This window comes from Sciurus carolinensis, chromosome 6 (genome assembly GCF_902686445.1).
Source record: "Sciurus carolinensis chromosome 6, mSciCar1.2, whole genome shotgun sequence".
Taxonomy (NCBI): domain Eukaryota; kingdom Metazoa; phylum Chordata; class Mammalia; order Rodentia; family Sciuridae; genus Sciurus; species Sciurus carolinensis.
The window spans coordinates 33,899,372-33,924,716 of NC_062218.1; the positions used below are offsets into that span (position 1 = coordinate 33,899,372).

General features: G+C 39.8%; 1 protein-coding gene across 5 annotated transcripts in view; it reads right to left on the minus strand.

The window, feature by feature from the left end:
* The window catches only part of Dab2 (DAB adaptor protein 2), a 50,461-nt gene extending 25,614 nt beyond the window's left edge, over window positions 1–24,847 (minus strand). For 2 of the 5 annotated variants that reach the window (XM_047555778.1, XM_047555776.1), the window contains exon 1: window positions 24,537–24,847. The gene's annotated coding sequence lies outside the window, so the exon portion shown is untranslated. Of the gene's footprint in view, window positions 1–23,126; window positions 23,149–24,536 lie in introns of those variants that run through there. The other 3 variants (XM_047555780.1, XM_047555779.1, XM_047555777.1) reach the window with 2 other exon arrangements.
* Between the last annotated feature and the right edge of the window lie 498 nt (window positions 24,848–25,345).

Genomic DNA, 25,345 nt, shown 5'->3' on the forward strand with positions numbered 1-25,345 from the left:
TGGAAACAGTTGCTTTGGTGCAGAAGGAGTAGTTCAAATGTGTAGGGGTGGGGTGTGCATGGATGCTGAGTAGCTGAAGGGGTGGTCTGTGCCAGTTATTAAGTTGTCTCAAAATGACCCTGGGTACCTTGCTTTGTAGTGCTGGATCTGGGACTCGGCCAACCAGTTTGCTTTGCCAGCAGGGTGCACGTGAGCTCTGCCAAGAAGGGTGCTAAAGGGAGACTGCCAAGCTGGACAAGGGACCCACCCATTTCTGTTTGCATCTTGTGGACTTTTCCTGACGCCTGAAGCTCCTGTGAGTATGATTCTTGATTCTCAGAGAGGTCCTTCACTCTAGCAGCAAGAGTTTCTTCCTGTAGCAGTGACTGAATGTGGTTTTCAGCATTTCCTAGACTTGCAGAACTGCCTCCCGGTGGTCCCCTTGTACACCAGCATCCGTCCTCTGTTGCTCTCTTGCCAGCACCATGGTTCCAGGTCTTCAGAGCACAAGGTCTCCAGCCCTAGCTCAGCAGCACCCCTCTCATAGTAGCAGGTCCAGGGGACCCTGCTTTCTAAGTTCAAAAACTTTGATGATTCCATTGTCTTCCTTTTGATCCCCATCCCTCAGGACGGTGGCCATCTTCTGTACTCTGCTTACACAGTGATGGTTCTGTGCTTTCCCTTTCCCTTCTCAGTCATTCGGCTGACAGCTTCACATCTGGTTAATATTGAACATTATGATATTTTAAAATAGCTGGTGTGGACTGGATTCTAACTGATACAATGTTAAAACTAATCTGTTTTGATTTTAATAGTTGAAGAACTAGTCTTCAGGATACTCTAAATATCATGGATTCAAGAGTGTAATTTAAGAATCCCCCTCACCCCACCCCCTCTCTCTCCATATATATATATATATATATTTTTTTTTTTTTTTTTTTTTTTTTCCTGTACTGGGGATTGAACTGAGCAGCATCTGCAGCCCTTCCTTATATGCTTTTTAAAAATGACATTGTTTGGGGGCTTTCAGGGCTATATCTATGTTCTTTGATATTAAGTTGTTAGGATAAGAACACAAACTATAAGAATGTATCCCAAAACAGATTACATCCTATTCTCTCTTTGGGGGATGCACTGGTAGCATTTGTATGGCGATCCCTTCAAGTATGTCCAGCTCAGGTCAGCATTACAGTGAGTTCAACAAAGTACATGTGGGCAGCAGAGGCAAGATGGCTATGAACTGAGTGGACTCATTGGCTGAAAAGCAACATGGTCCTAAGAGTCTGTAGCTCATTGTGGAAGCCTGATCTCATACTTACTCGCAGGATATTATTTCTGACAAGAAAAGACATCACAGTGGGAAGCATATGGAATTAAAGGAATTTTGAGAAGTACTACAAAGCACTTTGACAGACACAGGGAGGGAATGGCATCACATGGGTTTATTCATAGAAGTAATGCAAGACTTAACAGTCATGTAACTCAAGACAGGTATCAAATCTAGTGTTGGCAGACTGGGCCAAATGGAAGGGCTTAAAGTGAGAGGTGCCCTACTATAGGTTTAAACAGCAAGAACTTCTCTCTTCGGACACTTGTGTACAACTTTCACAGATTTGAAATTGTTTTAAAGGTATTTGGTTTCCTTTGTATCTTTTATTATTTGGGAATGAACAATTCCAGGGACAAGGGAAAACAAAACAACAAAAAAGTGAGAAAAACTTTCTTTGGCATAAATTCCCTGAAGATAATGGATGTGTATTTTGAGTTTTAATTACCAAGTGTAGGTCTCCATTGCAAACTACACAGTTGAAAGTGTATTTTTTCCTATAATCATCAGAAAGTAGACTGCCCACATGCTCTAAGACTCACACTGTTTTCTAAAATTATTTTTCAAAACATTGAATGATTTTAACAAAAGTGTGCATCTAGTTATGCATATATTGGTGGTATAAATGTTTGCCTTTATCCTAGGAGGCCAGTCAGTTTTTCATCACTGTGACAAACTACCTTTGAAAAATAACTAAAAGGAGGAAAGGTTTATTTTGGCTTGCGGTTTCGGTGGTTTCAGTCCGTGGTCATGTGGCCCCATCACTATGATTCTATGGCGAGGCACAGTATCATGGCGGGGAGCACATGGTGGAGGAAGAGCTGCTTAGCTCACGTCAGGAGGAGAGCCGAGAAAAGAAGAGGAAGGGGCTGGGACAATATATACCCTTCAAGGACACACTTCCACTGACTTAGTTCCTTCAACTAGGCCTTGCCTCCCAAAGTTTCTACCACCTCTCAATAGTGCCACCAGCTGGGCACCAAACCTAAATCACATGAGCCTTTGGAGGATGTTCAGATCCAAACTCTGACATCTGACATGCCATCTGACATGCTGTAGGTGGACGAAAGCTTGCTTACAGAGAGTCCTCTGAGAAGAGCAATCAACCTAAATTCAACAGTCAAAAATCCTTCCAACAGTATTACTGAGTTATCATTTGTGCCATAAAGCCTTTAGAAGGTTCATAATGAACTGATTTTTTGAAAGAGATCAAGCTTGCAAAAGGGATCTGAGGATCAAAACATGTCTTAATAATTTGATTATTGTGATTACTTTCTCAAACCAGAGAAGTGTCGTAGGAAGCGTCTGGAGTAGGTTAAACTACACTTTATTTTAAAGCTGAAATATGATAAGAAATTTCTCATAAAGAGGGACGAGTGAGTGTAGGACAAGGAGGAAGTACACAATCTTTCATTTGTTGGGTTGAAGCCCAGGCCCTTCTGACCAAGAAACACAAAATGAGTCAGGAACCACACAGAAGGGGGTCATCAGAAGACAGGGATTACAAAGCAAAGCTTGAAAACATACAGAGTCACATGAGCAATCCCCCATCTAAACAGACCTGGTTTGTTATTCCAGCTCTCCAGGATGGGCTGTCTTTCTTCCTTATAAAATGAAAAAGAGAAGTAAGATGACACATCTGGAAACAAATGGGACTCTAAAGTTACTCTATACCCTTGACTCCTTCTTAAGTCCTCATATAAAATGGAATGCTCTAAATGAAACTGCTAAATCAATAAACTTAGCTTCCATTTCAGTGAAGCTATCTAACTAGGATTTTGGACTTCATTCAAACCTCCCTGAAAGAATGTGGGGATTTCCCCCTTCCGTGACACTAGACTCAGATGACCAGAAGAGATTTTGGAGCTTGCAACATCTTCCTTGGTTTCTGAGAAGGTTCTGGGAGATGTATACTAGAAGACTGTGTGAGTCATCTTGGAATGACTATGTCCTTTGCACTAATAAAAACCCAGCTAAGATCTGTTTAGCTCTTAAAGTGATTCATGGAAAATATTTGCACCCTAGAAAAACTAGCATGGTGGACAATGGTCAACCTGAACTTTGTAGGAACAAAACCAACAACACCTTTTACCTGTCAGTTTGTCAGTTCCCCACTCCCAAGCATTCATTACTTCTTATCTAATAATATAGAGCAGGCAGGAACTGGCTTGGTTGGTCTCAAAATGCTGATAAAAGGAATAAGCTGGATTAAGGACTTAATGGAAGCCCCATTCCACAGATGGCTGCATCTGTTTTTAAAGTTTAGGGAAATGGAATAAGCACCTAATACTGTCAGTCTCCATATCTTCTGATTCCAATCTTTGGGTTCAAATATTACAGATGAAAAATATTCAGGAAATAATGGCATCTGTACTGAACATGTACAGACATTTTTTAAAAATTATTATTCCCTAGACAATACACCATAACAAATAGTTATGTAGCATTTATATTGTATTAGGTATAATAAATACTCTAGAAATGACTTAATGTATAAAGGAAGATTGTGTAGGCTATATGCAAATACTATCCCATTTTTATAGAAGGGACTTGAGCATCCATGGATTTTAGTACCCAAGGAGGGTCCTGGAATCATTCCCCTGTAGATACGGAAGGACAGCTTATACCAAGCATTTACAGTGTTTATCCTGGAAGCCCTCTGAAGCAGCGTCCCTATTTTACGAACAATGAAATGGACATAACAACAAAACATCCATCCCTAGTAAGCTGATGAGTTCAAAACTGAGTATAATCTGTGCTCCCTTTTCTATTACATGTTTCTCTTTTCTTTTCTTAAAGTCCACTAGTTTGAACCTGTATTTTCAAACATTCAAAAATCTCATTGGTTTTAACATGCCAGTTAAAATTTTCAGAAAGAGCCACATAAAATAGACATAGGGGAGGAAATTAAGGAGACACATAAATATCTTTGCTTAGGGCACCCAGTACTTTGTACAGGACAGAGGACATGTTTTCTTGTCCTTTGGAACATTATGTCTGCCTCAGCCGAAGTGCTGAATAGGACGTGTGAAATATTAACCTCTAAGACAGACCTCAGGTCCAAGAGGGCAGCAAACGGCCTTCGCCACTATCTTTGCAGTAATCTTTTGAGAACAAGACACATTGCTTGAGATGGGGCAGTAAAGTTAGGCGGTTTTTGACCCTTGCCCCAAAACCTTCCTCCCTTAAATCGTTTTGATTACTATGTGTTTAGGAAGGTATTCTACCCTGCAAAGGCAACATTGAGCAGAAATAACATTTTGCAGCCTATTAAACTGGGAAATGAGGTTCTGTTAACTTAGACTGAAAACGAGTCCTTAGAATGCATTATTGTAAGCGCTGACATGGTTATAGGGGCCTCAGTAATAGGGCATGGCTGTGTCAGTCGATTATACATGGGTTATGCATTTATGGTGAGTATGTATCATTGATTTTAACTCTGGGAGTAGATCCTGCAAGATTTATCATCTAAAACACTGACCCAAGAAGTTTTTGCCTATTTTTGGAACCAAGTCAGACCAGAGTTGAATTCCTGAGATGGTTAATTTTGAGTAAGGGTGAGATAGCATAGCAGCTAAGAATTTAGGCTTGGGAGTCACATCCACCCCCAGGACTCACTGTTTTTAGCTCTGTGGCTTGAGGTAACTCACTCATTGTTTATTTTTTCATCTTCTACATGGGAATAGAGTTGCTGAGCTGTTAGGAAAAACCAATAGGCACTTAAATAGGGACCCCCCAGGCCTCATGCAGGAAGCGCCTGATAAATGGTAGCTGTGATTGAACCGCAGCTAGGTTTCCTGGAAGCTCTGTGTTGTGTAGTACTGCACTGCACCCAACATTGCTCTTCCACTGGGGTGTTTAAACACTTTTAGAAGAGCAAGAAACCACAAGTAAATGGCTAATAAGTAGACACATGGGGAGGAGTAGGGCCTCATTGTTTTGCCCAGTTGAAAAAGTGAGAGGGTTTGCCAAAGTGAGAACACCTCCCACCCAACTCTGTTCAGTGCCTACAGAAAGTAGGCTCCGATGGGAACAGGGCTTAGGGAACAGAATCTCCTCTAAGTTACCTCCCAGAGGAGATTTCTAACGGACCTTAAGTCAAACCCATGTCTATATCATTGCCAATGACAGTTTAGATCACCCATGAAACACTGAAGTCTGTGCACACCCAGACAAATTAAATCAGGATTTCTGGGGAAAGAAACATCATATATCTTAAAGATTCCCATATGATTCCTTTGTACTGACAAGTTGGAACTCTAATGGTCTACAGCAACTCTTTGTTCCCTTAAAGAAATACCAAGTGGGTTAGACTATTAGTGAGTTGAAAGAACTCCAGGGAATAATTTAGTCAAAAGATTAGGAGGGCTGGGGGTGTAGCTCAGTGGTAGAGCTCTTGTCTAGTAAACACAGGATCCTGGGTTCAATCCCTGCCATAGCAAATAAATAAATTAATTTTAAGAAAGAAAATATTAAGAAACTGAGGGCTAGAAAGAGTGCATGACTTGTATAATTATTAAATAGAAGATTGGGATAGAGTTGGTACCAGGAGAGTTCTACATCTTAGAATGAGACTCTCCTGTCCTACTCCTAGAGATTATATAAGTTAGTTTTTAAAACCATTTTTAAGCAGACTGTACGAAGCCCATTATATGGAGACTGAACACCTCTAGGTCTGGTAATGTAGCTCAGTGGTAGAGTTGTTGCTTACCATGCATGAAGCCCTGGGTTTAATGCCCAGTAACACATACACACACACACACACACACACACACACACACCCCAAAAGAAAAAAAGAAAAAAAATAGAGGAAGAAGAAAGAAAAATGCCCTCCATTTAGTAGATGAAATACAAAAGAAGATAGCTTAGCAAGGTATTTTGAACATGGTATTTCACAAGTGTTTCCTGAACCAACAGAGAAAAGGGTTTCACATGGTCTAACTGTATGTCACTGGATAATGTTTTGTCTGGGTTGCATAGTTGGTCAAACTGGCCCATTGATTTGGCTGCTTTAGCTAGGTCTCAGATACAAGCCACAGATCAAAGAATTTAAATTTATTTCAGTACATTCTCTATTATTCAGTGTTTAGCCTTTTTTTTTTTTTTTTTTTTTTTTTTTTTTCCCTAGCATGATAGGAAGCCTGAGTTCTGGAATTGGCAACTTTTAATATCCTTGACTAATGATGACCTTTCTAATTTTGTACCTACCCTCAGCTGTTTTCTTCAATAACTTTATTAAGAATATCTCCTACTAGAACTTAAAAAAATAGTCATCATCATCATTGTTCAGAAGGAGGTGAATTTTACAGAGGCTTTATGCACCCACATCACGGCCTATCTCTAGATTATGCAGTACACCCACTCACTGGAAGTGTCTGTCCAGGGTTCACAAGTTGAACTGAAGAATTAAGTTTATGACTAGTTCTCCAACTATATTTTACTCAATTGTTTCAGTAAAAGACTCTAAGTTTGCATGCCTAATTCCACTAGCATGGAAAAAAAGTAGTTTAGTCTTTCTAATCAGAATACGCTCTAGCCTCCTGGCAGAGCTGGACACAAGTTAATAGACTTGCATGAACAGAAGCCAGGGTTGATTCTCGAATCCCTTTTTACACTCATTGAGGTTCTAAGACAGAGGGGAGGGTAGGTGTTGGAATACTCCCGGGATCTTCTGATCATGTAAGCATGAACACTGAGGCTTGAGGTTGAATTGGCAGCAGGAAGTCATCCCATCCTGGACTTTGATATGGCTTTTTGAGGAGTGAGAAGGGCTTGGAAAAGGCTTCCCTGCCCCTTATAATTTGGGCTTTAGACCTCACGTGTCTGGGAACATGGTGAGCAAGTTTGTATAGCAAGGCAAAGCATTTCTGGGAAATGGCCAATGGACTGAGTGGTCTAACAGGGGGTGGGGTGGGTGGGGAGGGTTCTTATGGGTACGAGATGAGGAGTTTATAAATGACTAAAGACTGAACTCAAACGCCAGGGCTCTCACTTAACCCAGACAAGAAGACACCTTGGCACCTTGAGCCTGGTACACTGATGGGTGGGTGGCATGTGTGAACACACTGAAAGTCCTATTTGACTAGAGGGCCTATGGGGACACGATGGACTCTGCTAAGCCCTTCTTCCCAACCCCCCCACACCCTGAGACACTACCCACAGGGTCAGGCATGGGCAGCACCTGCCATGGTCACCTTGATTCTTTCTTCAGTGGATGGAACCCAGCAGGTGTTTAGTGGAAGCTCAGTGAGCTGCATTAAGTGGCGATGATAATGCTGGAGGCACCATTGCCATAGTGACACTGGTCAGAGGATGTGCTCGAGGTTGTATGTCTAATTTTAAAATGATAATAGCCAGGAACATGCACAAAAGAAAAGGAAAGGAAGATTTAAAAAGTAGAAGTATTCACAGATAACTGGAGTAGATGAATGGGACAAACCCATTTTAAAAATTGAGAACTATATTTTGTATTATTAAATGATAAAGTATAACATTATGCTTCATGCTATTTCCCTTCCACCCTAAATCCAAGGGAAGAAAATGTCCTAAGAAATGAACAATTTTAGAGTTTTTAATATTTAAAACAAATTAAATTACTGACAGAGAAGTCTCCAGAATTTTTCTATTGCAGGGTCTTCGGGGCAGTGATTCAAGAAGAACCACAACAGAATAGATACAAAAAAAGTAAATTCATGAACTTTCCTTTTACCTATAATCTAAATGTACAATGGATATTATGTTTAATCCCTGCAGGGAAAAGAATTTAGTCATGGATTCCTTTGATTTCTAAGGCAATAGCCCAACATTATTTATACCTTTTCCAACAATCCCTCATATCTTCTCTTCATACAGTTATGCAAAGTGACCAGCAAATATCTGTTTTTAAGGCTGTCCTTCCTAAATTAGGTTAGATACATCGACCCAAACTAACTCCTTTTCCTAGTTTCCAAGCTAGTTTTTAAATTAATTCATATATAAAAATGGTAGCAGTTTGATTCTTAGAAAATGCATGTTTTGCTTTCTTGTTGACATATGGAACCCTGAGTTAAGTCCACATGGATAAGTAGTATATCTAGCATGTGGATCTCAGGATATGGTCATTTATTCGTCTCAGTCCTTCTTGACTTCACCTATGATATGTGTGCACATCAATGCTGACAGTTAACATGTTCCACTGTACACTTAAGTATCATTATAGCAGTTATTCTGAAAGTCTGAAGAGTTTGAGAAAGCCTGTTATTTAGAAGCATCTGCATTTAAAATCATAAGCTATAAATGAGGAGCCACATACACTAGTAGCATTATTTTATAATATATACCACACCAGGGCATGTTAAAAGCAGGTAGGTAACTTTAAACTTTTCCTTTTGCAAAAACTGATGCAAGAAATACTGCCTGATATTTGCTTTCTTCTTTAATGGTGTGGCTGAATTATACAAAATCCCAAAGTGGTTTCCCTTTCCAGGCAGAGACCCACATGTATATAATCCTCAAAGGCATTGCTTGAGTGTTGCTCTACCTTTGTGCAACTCATGTTTCAGAGACATGCTGACTTTTGAAGAGTTTAAAGGAAGAAGAATCCAGCTGTCCTGTAACATCAGCACAGAACAGTCAAACCGGGGTGTCTCTAGTAAATGTGTACAGACAGGTGGGACTTAAGTTTTATTACATTTCTACATACAGACCAAAACTCTGAAAAAAAATTCTTGGGCTTAAATAGACTAAACATAGGATCAGTTTAAGTTTTCTGATTCTTATATGCCATCTCCAGGTCTGAGGTGGCATTTTTGGTAGAATATGCCCTTTGTTTTGGTGTTCATTTACCCTTTAGGGTTGGCATTAACCTTCAATGAGAAACTTACCATTGGCTCACATTTCCATGTCTGATATGATCTAGTCTAGTTAGACAAGATTTTGCAGCCAACAGGGCATTTACGTTTCATCTCCAAGAATACTGGTGTATTTGCTAATTCCAATGTTTAATGATACTTTTTAAGCCATTTACTGCTCTCTTGTGTACTCAGTATATCAATTATCACTGTAAGGATGGTTCTTCATGACACCACTGACTTCTTTTGGAGTAGGCATGGTTACTTTCAAATAAGATGAAGGAAAAAGAAAACTAAAAATATCAAAGGTGGTGGGGAATAGTGGTGTGTACCTGTAATACTAGCTACTTGGGAAGCTGAGGCAGCAGGATTATGTCAGCCCAGAAAAATAAAATAAAATAAAAATGAAAACAACTAGGAACTTTCCACTTTCTTATTGAATTTCAGGTTGACAAAGAATCAGCAACCCGATACCAGTTCATTCTTCCTTGGATACCTGTGTTTGAGCACACTGAAGCTCAGTAAGAGTCTCCAGAATCCTATCTAAAAGGCCAGAAGAACTCTTAAGGAAGAAAAAAGAATATTAGTGTCATTTGCTTACTTCTTGGTTCCTGGACAAAAGAGACAGGTTAAGAGATTGGAAATTCCTAGAAAATGTCATGTTGCATTATACAACTTACCTTGCTTCCTGGGATGAAATATTACTATTACCTTAATCTTGAAAATTTAGAACACAAAGTCAAAAAAATTTTCCTGAAATGACTAATCTATCTTTCTTGAAATTGTGCTTTAAGTTATTGGGAAAAAAAATCTGTAAGAAACTGTTGCAGAGTACAAGATGAGCCAAGTTGGCAGAAATGCATAATCTCCAAGTTCAGAAGGTTGAGTCAAGAAACTCCGAAGGTGCAGGACAGAGCCACCTTTGAGGTCCTGAACAATGAGCTTATCAAAACAGATAAACAACAACAACAAAAACTCATGAAAGTTCATTTTCTACATCATCTTTGACAAATTGCTTCAGTGACCTCTATAAGTAAAAGTATAATGCATGACATAGCCTTTCAGATAGCTGATACTTAGGAAATGAATATACAGCTCACTGATCTTCTTTCTTGGTTGTAATAACACAAGGAAAGACCTCAAGTATCACCTTGATCTCTATAAGTTTCAGAAAGTTTGTTCTAATGAGTGACTTTAAAGATTTTCTGATATGTCTATTCAATTGGATTGTCAAACCACCTCTGCTAGTATTATAACTATTGAGGATTGAAGAAGAAAAACAAATTTATACCAGCTGTGTAAAAACAAATTATTTAAGAAAGTCATCCTGGTTATATCATTAGACAACATTTCCAAAGGCTCAAGTCTTAAATATTTATTTCATTTAATACTTTTTCTGATTTTTAAGATAAGCTCCTGACATGACATTAACCAATAACTTTGGGGATCCTAGAAAAACACTAATTTTCTTCCCTTCCTTGTCCCATATAATAGACTTCATAATTTTGATTTGGATGCTAATCTATGAGATTGAAATAATTAGTGTCTTAATTTTATATTAATATGAAGTCATTTCCATGCAACATACTATTCCTTTTAAACATTTATTGCTTACCTGATAACTCAGGTTTGGGTATTTTTAAAAGTTATGAATAAACTAAACAAATCATCATATCATGTTGTGTCACATGAGTTTCTATTTCCCAAAAGGTCTAATTTATTTGAAAGGATAATTTTATATATTAAGTCTAGTTTTTCTGGTTTTCTAGACTATAAAGATTCATTTATTAGATGTATGTCTGTATATTTTAAAATTTGTTTTTCAAAATCATCTCCAGTTACAGGTACTTTTAAAGTAAATCTAACACTGGGTCACCCTCTGCTCCTGCCATAATAGATAAGTTTGATTTATATTAGTGATGAGATTACTGTACATCCAATAGTGGGTCTTAACTCAAAACAACTACAAGTTACATTATATTCTCCAGTACTGGTTGAATATTTGTCCTTTTTACTAAGTTGTTATTTACAAACCTGCCCAGCACTTGGAGTCACAGGAATCATTTAAATCATTAAGGCTTCACTTTAGAGGAAGGGATCGGCCAAAAATTTGAGTTACCACTGAAATACCTTCCCAGAGAGCAAGCAGATGGGATGAGGGCACTTCCTTCGCCAGGCCTGTTGAATATACCTCAGTCTTATCAGATTTCATTTCCTATTAGATGACTAATCATGTGGGCACCACTCTGATATAGTTCTAGTACAAGATGAATGAATAGGAATGGTTCCTTGATACCACTTTTCTGGGCTTCAACTAGACTTGTTGGTCCTTTATGAGATATTTCTATTTGTACTGAACCAGAAAAATCTTCTGCTTAGACTACCCAGGAATGTCAACATCAGTGAGTCACTCTAAAGGAAGCGTCCTGGGTTCATAAAAAAATGTAATATTTAAGCAAGATGTTTCATTAGCTTTTATGTTATTTCAGCACAGTGTCTTCTATTCTCTGAGGCCCTACGTGACTTGTTGCAAAATTCTTTACCTGATAAGCAAATGACACTTCAATACTTAGGAAAACATGGGATGGACATAAATGATTATTTAGGGGCTCTATGTGTAGCTTTAAGATCCTTGTTACGATCATTAAGTAAGAGTAAATTAAGTCAGTTCTGGAAGCTTTAGGCAGATTCACTCCATGGTGGCATCTGCTATTTGCTACTCCTATTTTGTAGGCATTTTAGCATCAAAGAATGCAATTAGATCATTTGTTTCCTTAGCTGAACTCTATAGCCCTATGCAAAGACAAGTCTTTGAAAGCCCCTATTAAGTTCCTAATCCAATCTTTATTAAAAATACTCAATATTGTAGTCAAGGAGGTTAAGACAAATCCTCAAAAAGTAGTGATCAAACTCTTCCACACCCCACAGAAACCTTATAGTGCAGGAAATTCTGAAGTCAGGAAAGCACTAACAGTTGCAATACTGTGTTAACTATCGATGTCTTCCTTAACTAACAAACTACAAACTGCAGAAGCATGTAAACAATTTGTTCCACCAAGGATACGATACCAACTAGTTTTCTTTGTCTCTCTAAAACAAGCAAAGGTCTACTTTTAGGGCTAAGTATCAGACATGGATATGAATACAGTCTCTTTCTTAGTTTCTCTAGCGTTGAAATTCCCTATCTAAATTCATTTAATTCTCTGGGGAAGGTATTATCATTCCTTTTTGACCCAAGGAGCTGAAATACAGGTGTTAAGCAACCTTCTGAAAACCCACATCTCTAATTCTTATGCCTTAACCTCTTTAGAACAATATAAGCAAAAGAGAGAATTAAACTGGTTCTTCCAAGATAGGTTGAATTTCATTAGTCAGAAAATGCATGTGGGAAAGAGGAATTAATAACAATGGATAAAGTATATTCATGGCAGCATGGCTAAGACACAGTGCCCTGGGGTTATGCCGGGGAAAGGTTGAAAGGTGGGTCAGGCTGGATTAGGGTGGGTTTACCACACTCTATTTCGTCTAGACGTACTGGGAAGACTTTGAGGTTTTGAGTGATGGTGTGGAGGTTAGGGTGGTGACAAATCTGAGTTCAGGGAGGCATCAAAGAGTCAGATGACTTTGTAGTATGATAGTTGCATAGATTTGCCACTTTGAATGATCAACACTGCCGGTGGTTTCTTTTATTTAAATACTTGGCTAAGCTTGTGGAAACAAAGGCTTTTAATTGAAAGGTTAAGGTCTAACAATCTCAAATATCAGATTCAAGGTTATCCCTTCTCCACAAGCTATGATGCTCAGTGACCCTCAAACTTCAAATAAGTATCCTAAAAGGTGGCTTTTAAAAAAGCCAGAGGCCATTATGTCTTCCTTCATTCTGAGATCCATTTCAAAAGAAAAGGACTCCCCTAATCTCAGTTTTATAAAAATTTTTATACATAAAATGATATTTTCCCACGTCATCACCTGGAGAACAAACACAAAAAGCATCTTTTGTTAAAGGCAGCTATTGACTAAAACAGCCACATTATTACAGCTTCTTGTTTGAAGCAGAATATACAGCATTTTCACATTTTATATGTTTCTCATATAACTATTGAAAATACGGAAAGAAGCTGGGTGTGGTGGCACATGTCTGCAATCCCAGCTACTAGGGTGACTGGGACAGGAGACCAAAAGTTTGAGGCCAGCCTCATCAACTTAGCATGATTCTATATCAAAATAAAAATAAAAGTACAAAGGGCTGGGGGTAAAGCTTGGTGGCTACAGTGCCCCTGGGTTCAATCTCACGTCTCACACACACACACACACACACACACACACATACCTAGAAAGATCACAACCAAGGAAATACTGATTAGGAAGGCTGACAAATCCATGCTTCTTGTAGTTGGAATAGACAAATTAGGGTGGCATGTGCCTTTCTATAATTTTCAAATTAAATTCCTTACAGACAGGTTAATCTGTCCATAGCAGTATTTGAAGGATAGGTAGCGCTGGGGCACAGCTCAGTGCTAGAACCTGGCATGTTTGAGGACCTGGGTTCCATCCACAATTGTATATATATATATACACACACACATATATACATATATACATATATATACGTACATATATACAAATATATGTATACATATATGTATATACGTACATATATATATACATACATATATATATATATATATATATAAGAAAGAGCTAAATCTATAGTCCATATTCTAAGCTTCAGTCACATTCCCTGAAACTCGAAAGCCAACAGAAACTACAAAGAGAACACAAGCACACTGCAAGGCTACACAGCCCCAGTAGCTGGCCCCATGACACCATCTCAGACACTGATACCTGATACCTACCTATCCAAAACTGTTGGTGAAATATCCGGCTAAGTTAAAAATTCAACGGTAAGTTCTGAATCAAGTAATAATTAGATTTTGAAACAGCTCTTTGATGGTAGGATTTTGAAGTTGGTGAGGATATGGTCTAAGATTGGCTTTTATCCAGGTTTCTTGGATACGCTGGGGACTGTGTAAACAGTAAAGATTTGGCGATCTAACGTCAGGATTTTAAATAGCCTAATGGGTATCACATCTTAACCCACCATACAGCTTCACAGGCAAATTAAAAAATCAGGTTTCTTTGGATTGGGGCTGAAATTGTCAAAGCAATGAATTATCCAGCCCTGAGCCAAATGCCTTTTATTTATTTCTGAATTTTTATCAGTCATTTAACAAACAGATGGTAGGCTTTTTTAAAAACAGAAACAGAGGAGGAATGAAATATCAGGTTAAAATTTTTACTGCAATTATTAGGTGATTATATCCAGCAGGTCAGAAGGATGTCTGAGTAACAATGAATACTCCATTGGTAAATTTTAAACCAATGACTTGGAAAGACCACAGCATCTGGAGAATTTCAGTAACAGTTTATCTACCTTTCTCAGACCCTGAGCAGATATAAAATAGAAGAACATATGGATATTGTTCATTATAAACTGATTTAAAGTTAAAAATGGAGGGGAACAAGTTTTCCATTTTGCTCACTTAATAATAAATTTAAATTAATATTATAAATGAGAGTAGCTTGAGTTACACATTCATGTGGCCATCTGGTTATTGCCTATAGAACACCTACTATGTGCCAAGCATTGTATTATGCTAGGTACACAGTAACAAAGTGTTTCTACTCTCAAGGGGCTTATAGTATAGATAATAGAGAAAGAAAAAGCAAGTAATGGTTACAACTGAGACTGTGTTTGGGAGGAAATGTTTCTGATTAGAGTAGAAGACTTCCTTGCCATCCATCAAGTTTAGAAAGAGAGAAAAATTAGCACTATTTCAATGAATTCTATATAAATTACTTTCTTATTGAAATCTACCTTGGAAAGATACCACATTTGTCTAAAGGGCTACTTCTCCTCTTCAACAGTTTTAAAATTATGATATATACTTAAAACATTAATTAGATGAGGGTTCTTTGTGTATAATGTTGGAAAGTCTCCCTCAATCATCTTGCAATCTAGAGGAGCATTTTCATGACATGCTAGTGGGAGGGAAGAGTTGTAAAACACAGGAGTTTATTAAAGAGTCCTAGTGAAGCCAGGCGTGGAGGCACACACCTCTGATCCCAGTGACAAGGGAGGTTGAGGCAGGAGGATCGCAAGTTTGAGGCCAGCCTCAGTAATTTAGTGAGAAGCTGTCGCAAAATAAAAAAAACTAAGAAGGGCCAAGATTGTAGCTTAGATACAGAGCATCCCTGGGTTCAATACCCCCCCAATATATAAATAAATAGAAAAAAAAGAGAAAGAGTTTCAATGACGTTTCTTGCAAAGTAGTCTTGAAATACAAAGTTCTGAATCAAAACTACCTTCTTAATCACCAGAAGGAAACAGCATGCTCACTTGGTGTTCAGTTTTGCCCCCGTGGAAGTGCAGGCAATTCAGAGGGAGGCAAAGGTTTCCATTCGAGAGCCCCACGTATGCTGTGGCACTCTTAATCACCAGATTTTCTAAGAATACAAGAGTGTCAGATCAGGCCAAGCTACTGAATCTCAGATTTAAGCCAAACAATATTACAGAAATGTAACCAGGAGCCCCCACAGCTGGATTTAGTTAAAGAGCACTAACCTAGTTACAAGAGCGCTACCAGGAGAATACTAGGTAGCACTTTGCTATGTTAGACTTCATCAAGAAAACAGTCTACGTTAGCACCCCAAATAACAACTTCCACAATTTTTTTCTGCATAAAGTTTTGAAGACCAAGTTTTAATGCAACCATGGCTACATTCATTAATTTTACGAAAAAGTTTTTATATAGAAAGCTGAATATTTGCTTTGCTATACACTAACTGGGAACAGACTTGTGGAATTTATTTTGTACACAGTAATATTGTCTGTAGATCAGCATGAAGCCGAGATTTTATCTTAGATGGTTCCCATGTCTACTGAATCTGGAAAACCTCTTCTGCTTCCATAATTACCCTATATTTTCATACTTTTCTTCCTCCCCATCATATATTAATTTTTGCTGAGTCCCAACATCTCTTCCCAGCCTTACTTTGTTGCCTTTATTCCCCTGTCCAAAGAGCCATACCACCTTGTATCATATACACCATCCTTCATGTTACTGAACTCACATTACAATGTATTTTGATCATTTCCACACATACAGCATAGTCCCTTCTTAATATATTTAAAATACTTGACGTCAAAGACTCTTCATGAGATGAAATCTTTCTTCCATCTTCCCCCAAGGGTTACAATTGAGAATCCAAATTATAGGAGACTCAAGTTGTACCTGATCTACATTGATGGTTTTTAGACTGGCCTCAGCTTTACTGATTTTGTATTCTTTGGGTACCAGGGTTTGATTCCTCTTCTCGTGCTCAGGCAGAGATTCAAACCCTCCCTCCTGGAGCTGCAGAGTGTACATTTACACCAGCACCTTCTGCTTCCCCTGAACAGACTGGCCTTCTGATGCTGCCTGCTCAGCCTGTCATCCTGACTGCCTTTACCAACTTCAATCTGTCACTTAAGTCCACTCATGATGAGTAGCCTCCACTGGCCCCTCACCAGAGATGCCATTTTTCCACATTAGCCATGACCTATTATTGCCCTCTGATTCATGTAGAACTCTTCCCTCAACTCAAAGAAGCTTTTGAAGTCAGGGAAATCATTCGCGCCACTTCTGTAAATGCTACACAGCCTGGTACAGGGTATTGGGATTTAAGATATTAAGGATAATGCACACTTCCCTTCTGCTCCTTAAATTAGATTATGCAGCCTGGCACAGTGGCACACACTGATAATCCCAGTGATTCGGGAGATTGAGGCAAGAGAATCTCAAGTTCAAGTCCATTCTGGGCAACTTAACGAGCCTCCCACCTCCAAACAAAAAAAAAAAAAATAAAAAGGACAGGGAGCTATATTCAGGGGAAAAGTGGCCCTGGGTTCAATCCCCAGGACCAAAAATAGATCAATGAAGGTAAGCAAATATTTTCTTTCCCAATTTTTCAGTGAAAAACAGGTTTTTATACCTCTGCTAAGCAATCTCCATTCAACCCATCCTGCCAGCCTCGCTGAGCTAACTTATCCCAGCATGTTGTTTACTTCCAGCCTCGTTGCTAAGCACATTAAGATTTAAGTTCTTGTCCTGACTTCCATGGCTTGGTGTAATTCACCTCTCCTCTCCATAGGATACCACTTCTCAGCTCTCTGCCACCTGTACTCTCCCTGGGCCAAACTGGCCAGCAGATGTTCTTTGGGCACAGCTCTACTGGCCCAGCTGCGGGATCTGACCATGCGCTCTTCCTGTGATGCATTTTCTCATTCTACCTTCGATTAACTGACTTCCACTGTTGCTTTAAGGTCAACTCCACTATCACAGCAGTGACTTTTTCTTCCTCTGGATCCATGTAATGCTTTTTACACCACTTAATTACAATAAAATCACAATCGAATAGTTGTCATTTTCTCTAAATTTCTAGTAGGCAGTAATTGATGAGTTCGCTAGAAGAGGTAAGGTAAATATTCATACCCAATTTTCAGTTACAACTACTTTTTAATCATTGGGAACTTTAGATAGCTAGATAAATCAGAAATTCCTTCCAATATAAATCAGGCAGTTAAGCAAGCAGTTCTACATCAAGGAATCCACAAAAGGCAACTTGGGCATTAAATAAAATTAGTCATCATTTCAATTCAAGTTATATGTATGTTTCCTAAAGAGCTGAAGAGCTGAATCTTGGTCCAGGCAGAAATCAATATTGAACATCTTTATTATCAATCAACTATATTGATTTAAGAGCCTGTTTTATTAGTTATATATTTGTTTCTACTTCAAAAATGGAATTAGTCACATTTAAAATATTTAATTTTAGTGGAGAAAGGGAGATACCATAAAAAATAAAAACAAATAACAATAGCAGCAAAACCCAGTATTGATGTAACTGAAGCACATCTGAGACTTTCTTTTAAAAGACACGTTCTATGTAAAATCATTGCTCTTTTTGATCTTCTGACCTGGAGGACAACACTATGCTTCCCTGATGGATTAACTCTGCACCCCAAATCCAAACTTTCCCAGCATTCTTCAGATTATTCCAGCCCTCTCGTATACATTTGGCTTATTTCTACTGCATTAAAGAATAAGAAAAAAGCACTTTAGCATCTGAATTACATATTATAGAAGATTAGAACAGATCCTCTCCTCCTCATAAGACACATAAAATATGAAAAATAAGTGAGGTCATTTTGGTAAAGTACTTAGAACAGAGGGCAACTGTGTCCAACATGAACTCAAGAAGGATTATTTTCCACTTTCCACTTTTTCAGGTGTGGATTAACTCTAGACCTTAAGAGGGCTTGACTATCCTATTTAGAAAAAGTGGTACCTCAAAAGTTAACATTTATGGGGTGCAGCTCAGAGTGCAGCACTGGTTTAGCATCCCTGAGGCCCTTGGTTGAATCACCAGCCCCTGTCCCCTGCCCCCTGCCACACAGAGTTAACTTTTGTGCATCCCCTGCTGGTTTACCAAGCACTGTTACATTTTCTTGCTTGACCCTCATATTTAGTAATTTCAAGGTATAAAGGAAAGCCTATGTTCATCTCTAGAATTTAGCTTGTTTAAAAACTCGCCAAAAATAAGAACAAAATGATCTTCCAAATATCAGCTTAGTTGGTGCACTGAGCACTGTAGCTCAGAACAGATATTTGTCTGAAATGGCAGCCGTTCTGAAGGAGTTTTCTCTTTAATTTTAATTTTGAGGCAACTCATTTTAGGGTAGGGAAAACGAATCTCAGATGTTACATGTCTTGTCTTATATGCCCAAGCTGGCTTGTGGACACAGTCATTTGTAGCTCAGAGCCCAAACTCTTAACCACTAACCTATGTCTCTCCTCAAAGCCAGATCTCCAGTTTGCTACTTCAGGATGACAGTCTGTGTTTTTCAGTCTGAGGTGTGATCTCTGCCAAGCATCTGTCTCTGCCTAACACCAGTCATCCATAGGACCGTTTTGTAAGGTGGGTGTGGCAAACGGGTCAGAAACATTTAGTAGCACGCCTAGAAATGGCCAGGCTGCAACCTAGTACCATACTTCATATATAGGAACTTACTAAATATTCAGATGAACACCAAGGTCCAGACAGGAAAAGATTCGTGCCTGAATCCTGGCTATACCACTTGGTGATGCGCAACCTTGGACAAGCTGATAGCTACTGACCACACAGGAGCAAAGAAATGGAGACATCTTTTCTCTCACAAGTTATTTAAAATCAAAGCCAAAGGGGAGAATGGGACAGTGCTTCCTAAGACACAAAGCTCTATAAAAATTAAGTGAAGTTGAATCATTTATGGGGAAATCTCTATCTGTACTTCTGGACATGGCATGGAAAACAAAATAAAGGGCTTTATGGGTTAGAGAAAACCATCTGATTCAAGGGAACTGATTTAGTTTACTGGAGTCTTTTCAAAAAGAAGTAACTGGGACAGTCTCCTAATAAAGGGGGACTAATTATACTCTTTAATATCCTCAGTGGAGGAGAAAGAATTGAGAGGTGAGGTGATAAGATAAAGCTAAGAGTATATTGATTTTCCTAATATCAAGAAAGCAGTCCGTGGGATACTGGGGAAGATGGCCGAAGTCTGTGCCTTTTCCTCTTTCTGTATTGAAAGATTTAGTTAAATTGTGTTTAAATAATTTTGCTTATTTATTTTCATGAGTGCAGGAAATCAAATACTTTGTTACGCTTTTCACAGAACAACTGAATCATAAAACCAATGAATGATAAAAGTTACTTTTAGATCACATTTTTATAGAACTTTATCTCTTAGTGCTTACTGAAATAAAGCTGGATGGACCCTTCTGTCAGTGTGTGGTTCAAGATAGCTGGGATAGGGCCCATTCTTTGAGAACCACTGCCTCAAATGTGTTCTCCTTGGTTGTAAAATACATGCAAGTGTACTGATTGCCCGATCTTAAATTACTTTGTTGCATGTGAATTTAAATATTGGCAGTTCATCTGTCACATAGGATCTAATTCTGTTTTGGACACTTTGCATCATGTTGCTAAGGAAAAATAGAGTAGCTTTTTTTTTTTTAACCAAGAGAAAATGCAACCATATATCCATCACCCAGATTTCTTCCAAATTGAACAGTACTTTTTATTCCTTTATTTTTCTGCAGCAATGGGGATCAAACCCAGAGTCTTATGCATTTTAGGCAAATATCCTATCTCTGAGCTACATCCTTGGCCCTTGAACAATATTTCAAATCCAACTTTCTAGAATTGTTACTTCCTATTTTACTCTTTCCCTTTACTCTGTAACCACCTGAAAAGCTAAGTGATAGTCATCATACATTCTGCTTCCTGGTAACTTCCCTACAATTTAACACTCAGTCACCCTACCCCATTTACTCAGAATTCTTACCAGCTTACGTTAGTGAAATGTCACTTGCCCTGAGCTAGCTTGTGTAAGTTAGGTCAGTAGAGAACAATTACCAGGCTACTTTTAAACTGAGGCAATAATTTTGTTTCTGAAATTTTATAAGCCTTTATGTTTTGTTATCTAGTTGATGTAAGAACTAGTAAAGATTTGGAAGTTAAGTACTGGGATTAAATTAAGTTCGGGGGTGGGGGAGAGCGATATAAGCAGAGAGGAGATCTACTGCACTTAGAAACTTCCATTTTTAGATCAGGAAGTAATTTTTCAGATTCTGCTTGCCCTGGAGAGGTAGGCTTCCTTCCAGGGTAGAAGAAGGATGCGGGAAGGGGAGTAGCCATGGCAACCTGCCCAGCTATTGGGCAAGGAGAGTATGGGGCCCCGCATGCACTGGGAAGAAAATTCATTTCTAGCCAAGTCACTCTGCTTAGTCCTGGTGGTCTCTCCCTGTCCATTTCCTTCTAGAATGCTGACTTCAGGGGTAAACCTTGCTCCTTCTCTGCAGGGAGTTGGAGAGAGTGTGGGGAAGACTTCAATGAGACCAGAGGTCATTCTGACCAAACCAAACAACAGGCTTCCAGGTTGAGAACAGAGAGTAACTCCCTGTCTGTTCTAGCGTGAACACAAGCAAACACACCGGCTTTGTTAATATTAAGTGCTTGAATGATTAACATTTTCAGGTAAGTGGGTGGTATCCAATTTTGATAAAGAAATTCTCCATTTGTCTTCAGTTTTCACAAAGATGAATTTCAATTGCTTGGGGAACAGAAACACATTTCTAAATCAGATTGAATAATGTATTCTAAGTACATTAGACGAACTTGTCTTCCAATGAACTCAGGTATGTATATTCTTCCCCAGATAAAAAAGTGCAAGTACAGAGAGGTCATGCAATGTTCCCAAGGTCATTTACTAGAAGTTGTAAAGATGGCATCTGAACCTACAGAATAAGACTCCAGAACCTGTGTTTCTAACCACTACCCAATTGTGATAGGCCAGAGGCAGTAGCAAGCATGTGAATGCTTGGTCACTGGGTCCCCACCCAGCATCAATTCTCTCATCAGGAATTGGTGGGTGTTTTTGTCTCTAAGAGGAGACTTGATAGCCTGGTTTTCCTATGATTTGCATGATCAAATCCAGTCAGGACATCTTACCATGATTTAGGTTTCCCTTAAATACACATATCTGATGTCAAAGATACTTCATCTAAGTGTATCTCTTGGCCAACCTCTGTGCAATTCAGTGGCACTGCTTCAACTTTAGCATTATACAGCAGCTCCAGAAAGAATTTTAAAATAACCACATCCTGTTCCTCAGGTGTTTCATATTGCCAATCTGGCTCCCATTCTGGGTCTGTCTGAAGGGTAGAATACTTTACATGGTAAGTCAGTTACCTAACCTTCCCTGGCCAGTCACCTTTCAAAGGAGGCATGAATTCTGATGAGCATTAAGGCAACTTAAACCCAGAAGAGTTCCATCTTCAGTAGCCAAATGGAGAATTTCTTTATCAAAATTGGATACCATGTACTTTTCTCAGCAACTTACCTCTATCTCTATGAAAAGTAATAATCAAATCTCCAAGTTGAGAAAACGAGGAAAGAAAACACACAGTGCCTTCAAAACTATCTAGGTTGACGTTTTGGTTGTAACAATATTAGGTTTATGGACATAGGAGGACAGATAAGAAATGAAGCAACAGGTATTAAATGTCCCACCATAAATCCATATCACCACAAAGCCTCCTGCTGGCCACAAGCCAGTCAGCAAAGCATATGTTTCTCTGTTTTCTCAATCTTCAGATAGTTGAGGCATGGCTCAGCAGGCCAACAAATACCACCGACAAGCTGGTCAGAAGCTTCCAGAGCTCCCTATATCATCATCATGCCAACAAGTGCCTTAAAAGCAATAAATATCCTTTAACCCTAACAAGATGACTGAAATCCAACCAAAATGTGGATCTTAAGCACAGGAATTTGGACTTTTGGTTTCATCTAGAACTATAAAAAGTCTTTAGCAAACTCTGAATTTTGTCCTTCACAAATAAAGTAGGGCTTTTCAATGACAGCTATGATTATATCTTCAGATGAAGATCAATTGTTTTGTGCCAAAGATCACCAGAATGGCAGCAATACAAGCGTTAGAGCTCAAAGTTGGGAGACATTCCTCCACCATCTCCTTGCTCTCATCATACCTTAAACGTAAGAGGGAATATAGGCTTGGGGCATTCAGCTCCTGTGGCAGTCTTTGATACAAAGGGATGGAACTGGGAGTAGCAAGAGAAGGGGGAAGTCAGTCACCAACAGTGGGAAAAAGAATCTGGTTGGCATTAGCAGGAAAGTGATGAAGCATGTGGAAGAAGTGGTCTGTCCCTGAATATACTTTGGGAGAGATCACCAGGCTTCTTCCATGCTTCTGCTAGGATACTGGACACGATGTACTCATTGATTTTTTCCAGATACCCAGCAGTTCACCAAAAAGGTCTTTCCTCAAAGATGAAGGATAGCTCACATCTCAAATACTCCTGAGTTCTCAAGGCAATAAACTTACTTACTGTGTCACTGAGGCCTACTTCCTTTCAAAGAAGAGAGAGAGAAGCTGGGTAGGTGGGAGGTCACCTAGCCCAGAGAAGGGCAGCCTCATCACGGCAAGAAGAGAGCCTGGTGACAAGCCATTTGGTAGCTAGGAGGCTCCACCTTCCCCTGCTGGTTCCTCCTTCCCCAGAAGCCAGGAGTTGCTTCTGTGTGGGAAGTCAACCTCGAGATCTTAAGGGAGATTCATTATATATTCCATCAAAGTCATTCCGGGAGCCTTATCAGACATCTCAAAGACAAACGTTTTTGTAGCTGCCTTCCTTCTTTCCTGCCTTTACTTCTCTTTGAATTACATCTTACCTCCTTCTCCTCCATTCTCCTACTTTGCCTGATTAGGGTCAGAAATTTTTTCATTAAGTCACTTTATAGAGCAATAGCAACATTTACTATTCATGAGGCTGCCCCTCCATAATTTTTAAGTCTTTCCATGTGTCTGGAAGCTTGTTTCTGCTCTTCTCGTCTTACAGTGTGGCTCTCTTCCTTCCAAATACAAGCTAAAAAGAAAGAGGAAAAGGTTGGGGGGGGGGGGGAGCAGAGGGTGGAGATAACATCCAGATTCTTTAAGTGTTTTTAATCCAGTTAAATTTCCCTTTGGACTCAAACAGCTCCCTGCTGAAACTGACTGTGGGCCTGAATTCCAGCCTAAGAATTAAGTCAAGAAGGAAACACGGCAGAAACAAATAACAGAGTCAGCTCTATGCTATGAAAACCGCTATGTTGACTGGGGCTCCAAGGTTTTAACCCATTCATTTTTTCTCCCCCTTTACTAAATCTTTCTAACAGTTTATAGCAGTCAAGCAAGCACCATTTAAAAGCTTCGGGGATTTAAAACAAGTTCGTTAAGTCCCTTGGGCACATACTTTCTTAGGAATGCTGGTGCAAGATAAAGTTCACATTTTAATGCCATATGTTGTCAGTCACCAGGAAAAAAAACTCCTTATAGGCACAAACCAGGTCCGGAGCCTTTGTCATAAGGCAAAAATAAACACCCTTGGAGGAGTTAATTAGGCGGTCAGCAGCCACACCAGCGTCCTACCAGGGCTGCCCGCAGAGCTTTTAAACAAGCAGGCGCGCGCGCACACACACCACACACACACACACACACACACACACACACACACACACACACAAGGAGGCGCTTGTTAAATGTCATGACGATGGGCATCTGGAGTCCGACCCCAAAGGTAAATGCATTCCGTGGAAGCATTCCACAGATGTCAGGCAACAAAAACGCTCGCTCCCCCCAGTACACTGCCTAATTTCTAAGATTCCCCACAGCCCAAGGTCCGCACCGGAGAAGGGGGAGCAAAGGAGAAAAGGAGGTCGAAAAAAACGGAGCCAAAGGAAAGAAGGATCGCAGAGCTACTCACCGGCTAGCTAGCGCCTCTGCGAAGCGAGCATGACTTCCCCGCGCAGCGCCGCGCCGGAGCCTCCAGGCTGCAGCGCAGCCGACACGGTGGGCCCCGCTTAAATAGCCGCCGGCCGGGAGCCTGGAGCCGCGCGGCCACTCCCGGCGAGAGATATGGTTCTAATCAGATGCTGGCAGCTGAGGACTCCCCAGGAATGTGCCGGGATGTTTTTGCTGCCTGGGCTTGGTAACTCCCCCTCAACGTGTCTGCCGAGTCTTCCAAACTTAACTGTTTATTAACTAGCGCCGCAGACACGCAGAGGACCTGGCTGCAAGCCCCGCCAGCTGGGGGCGATCGCAGGAACCCCAGCGACGCGGAGGAGAACTGAGTTGGGAGAAGTCCGGATCCCCAGACCGATGCGGGCGGGGTGGGGGCAGGGTGCAAATAAGGACAGGAAAGGGAAACTCTAAAGGAAAGGGGTGGGATCCACTGAGACACATTTCACAAATCCGTTCCTTCGAGTGATGTGGCACGCGAAGTCATCCTAACCCTTTGGAGCCCTTTGAACAAAGAGCTGTATTTACTTCTGACTTTCCCGACAAGGGGCTGTGGGTCCCAGCAAGGGATTGCGGGTCCCAGCAAGGGATTGCTATTTCTGAAGTTGAACGTGCAGTCGCCCCCTTTAAAGAAAACAGGGTCTCATTGCAGACGTGGATGCACTTAAAATTGGAGGGAAATCTATGCATATGTAAAACACACTATATTTATATATGAAATATAATCCTGCATATACAGATACAAAATGTAACCTATTGAAATGAGCTAAATTT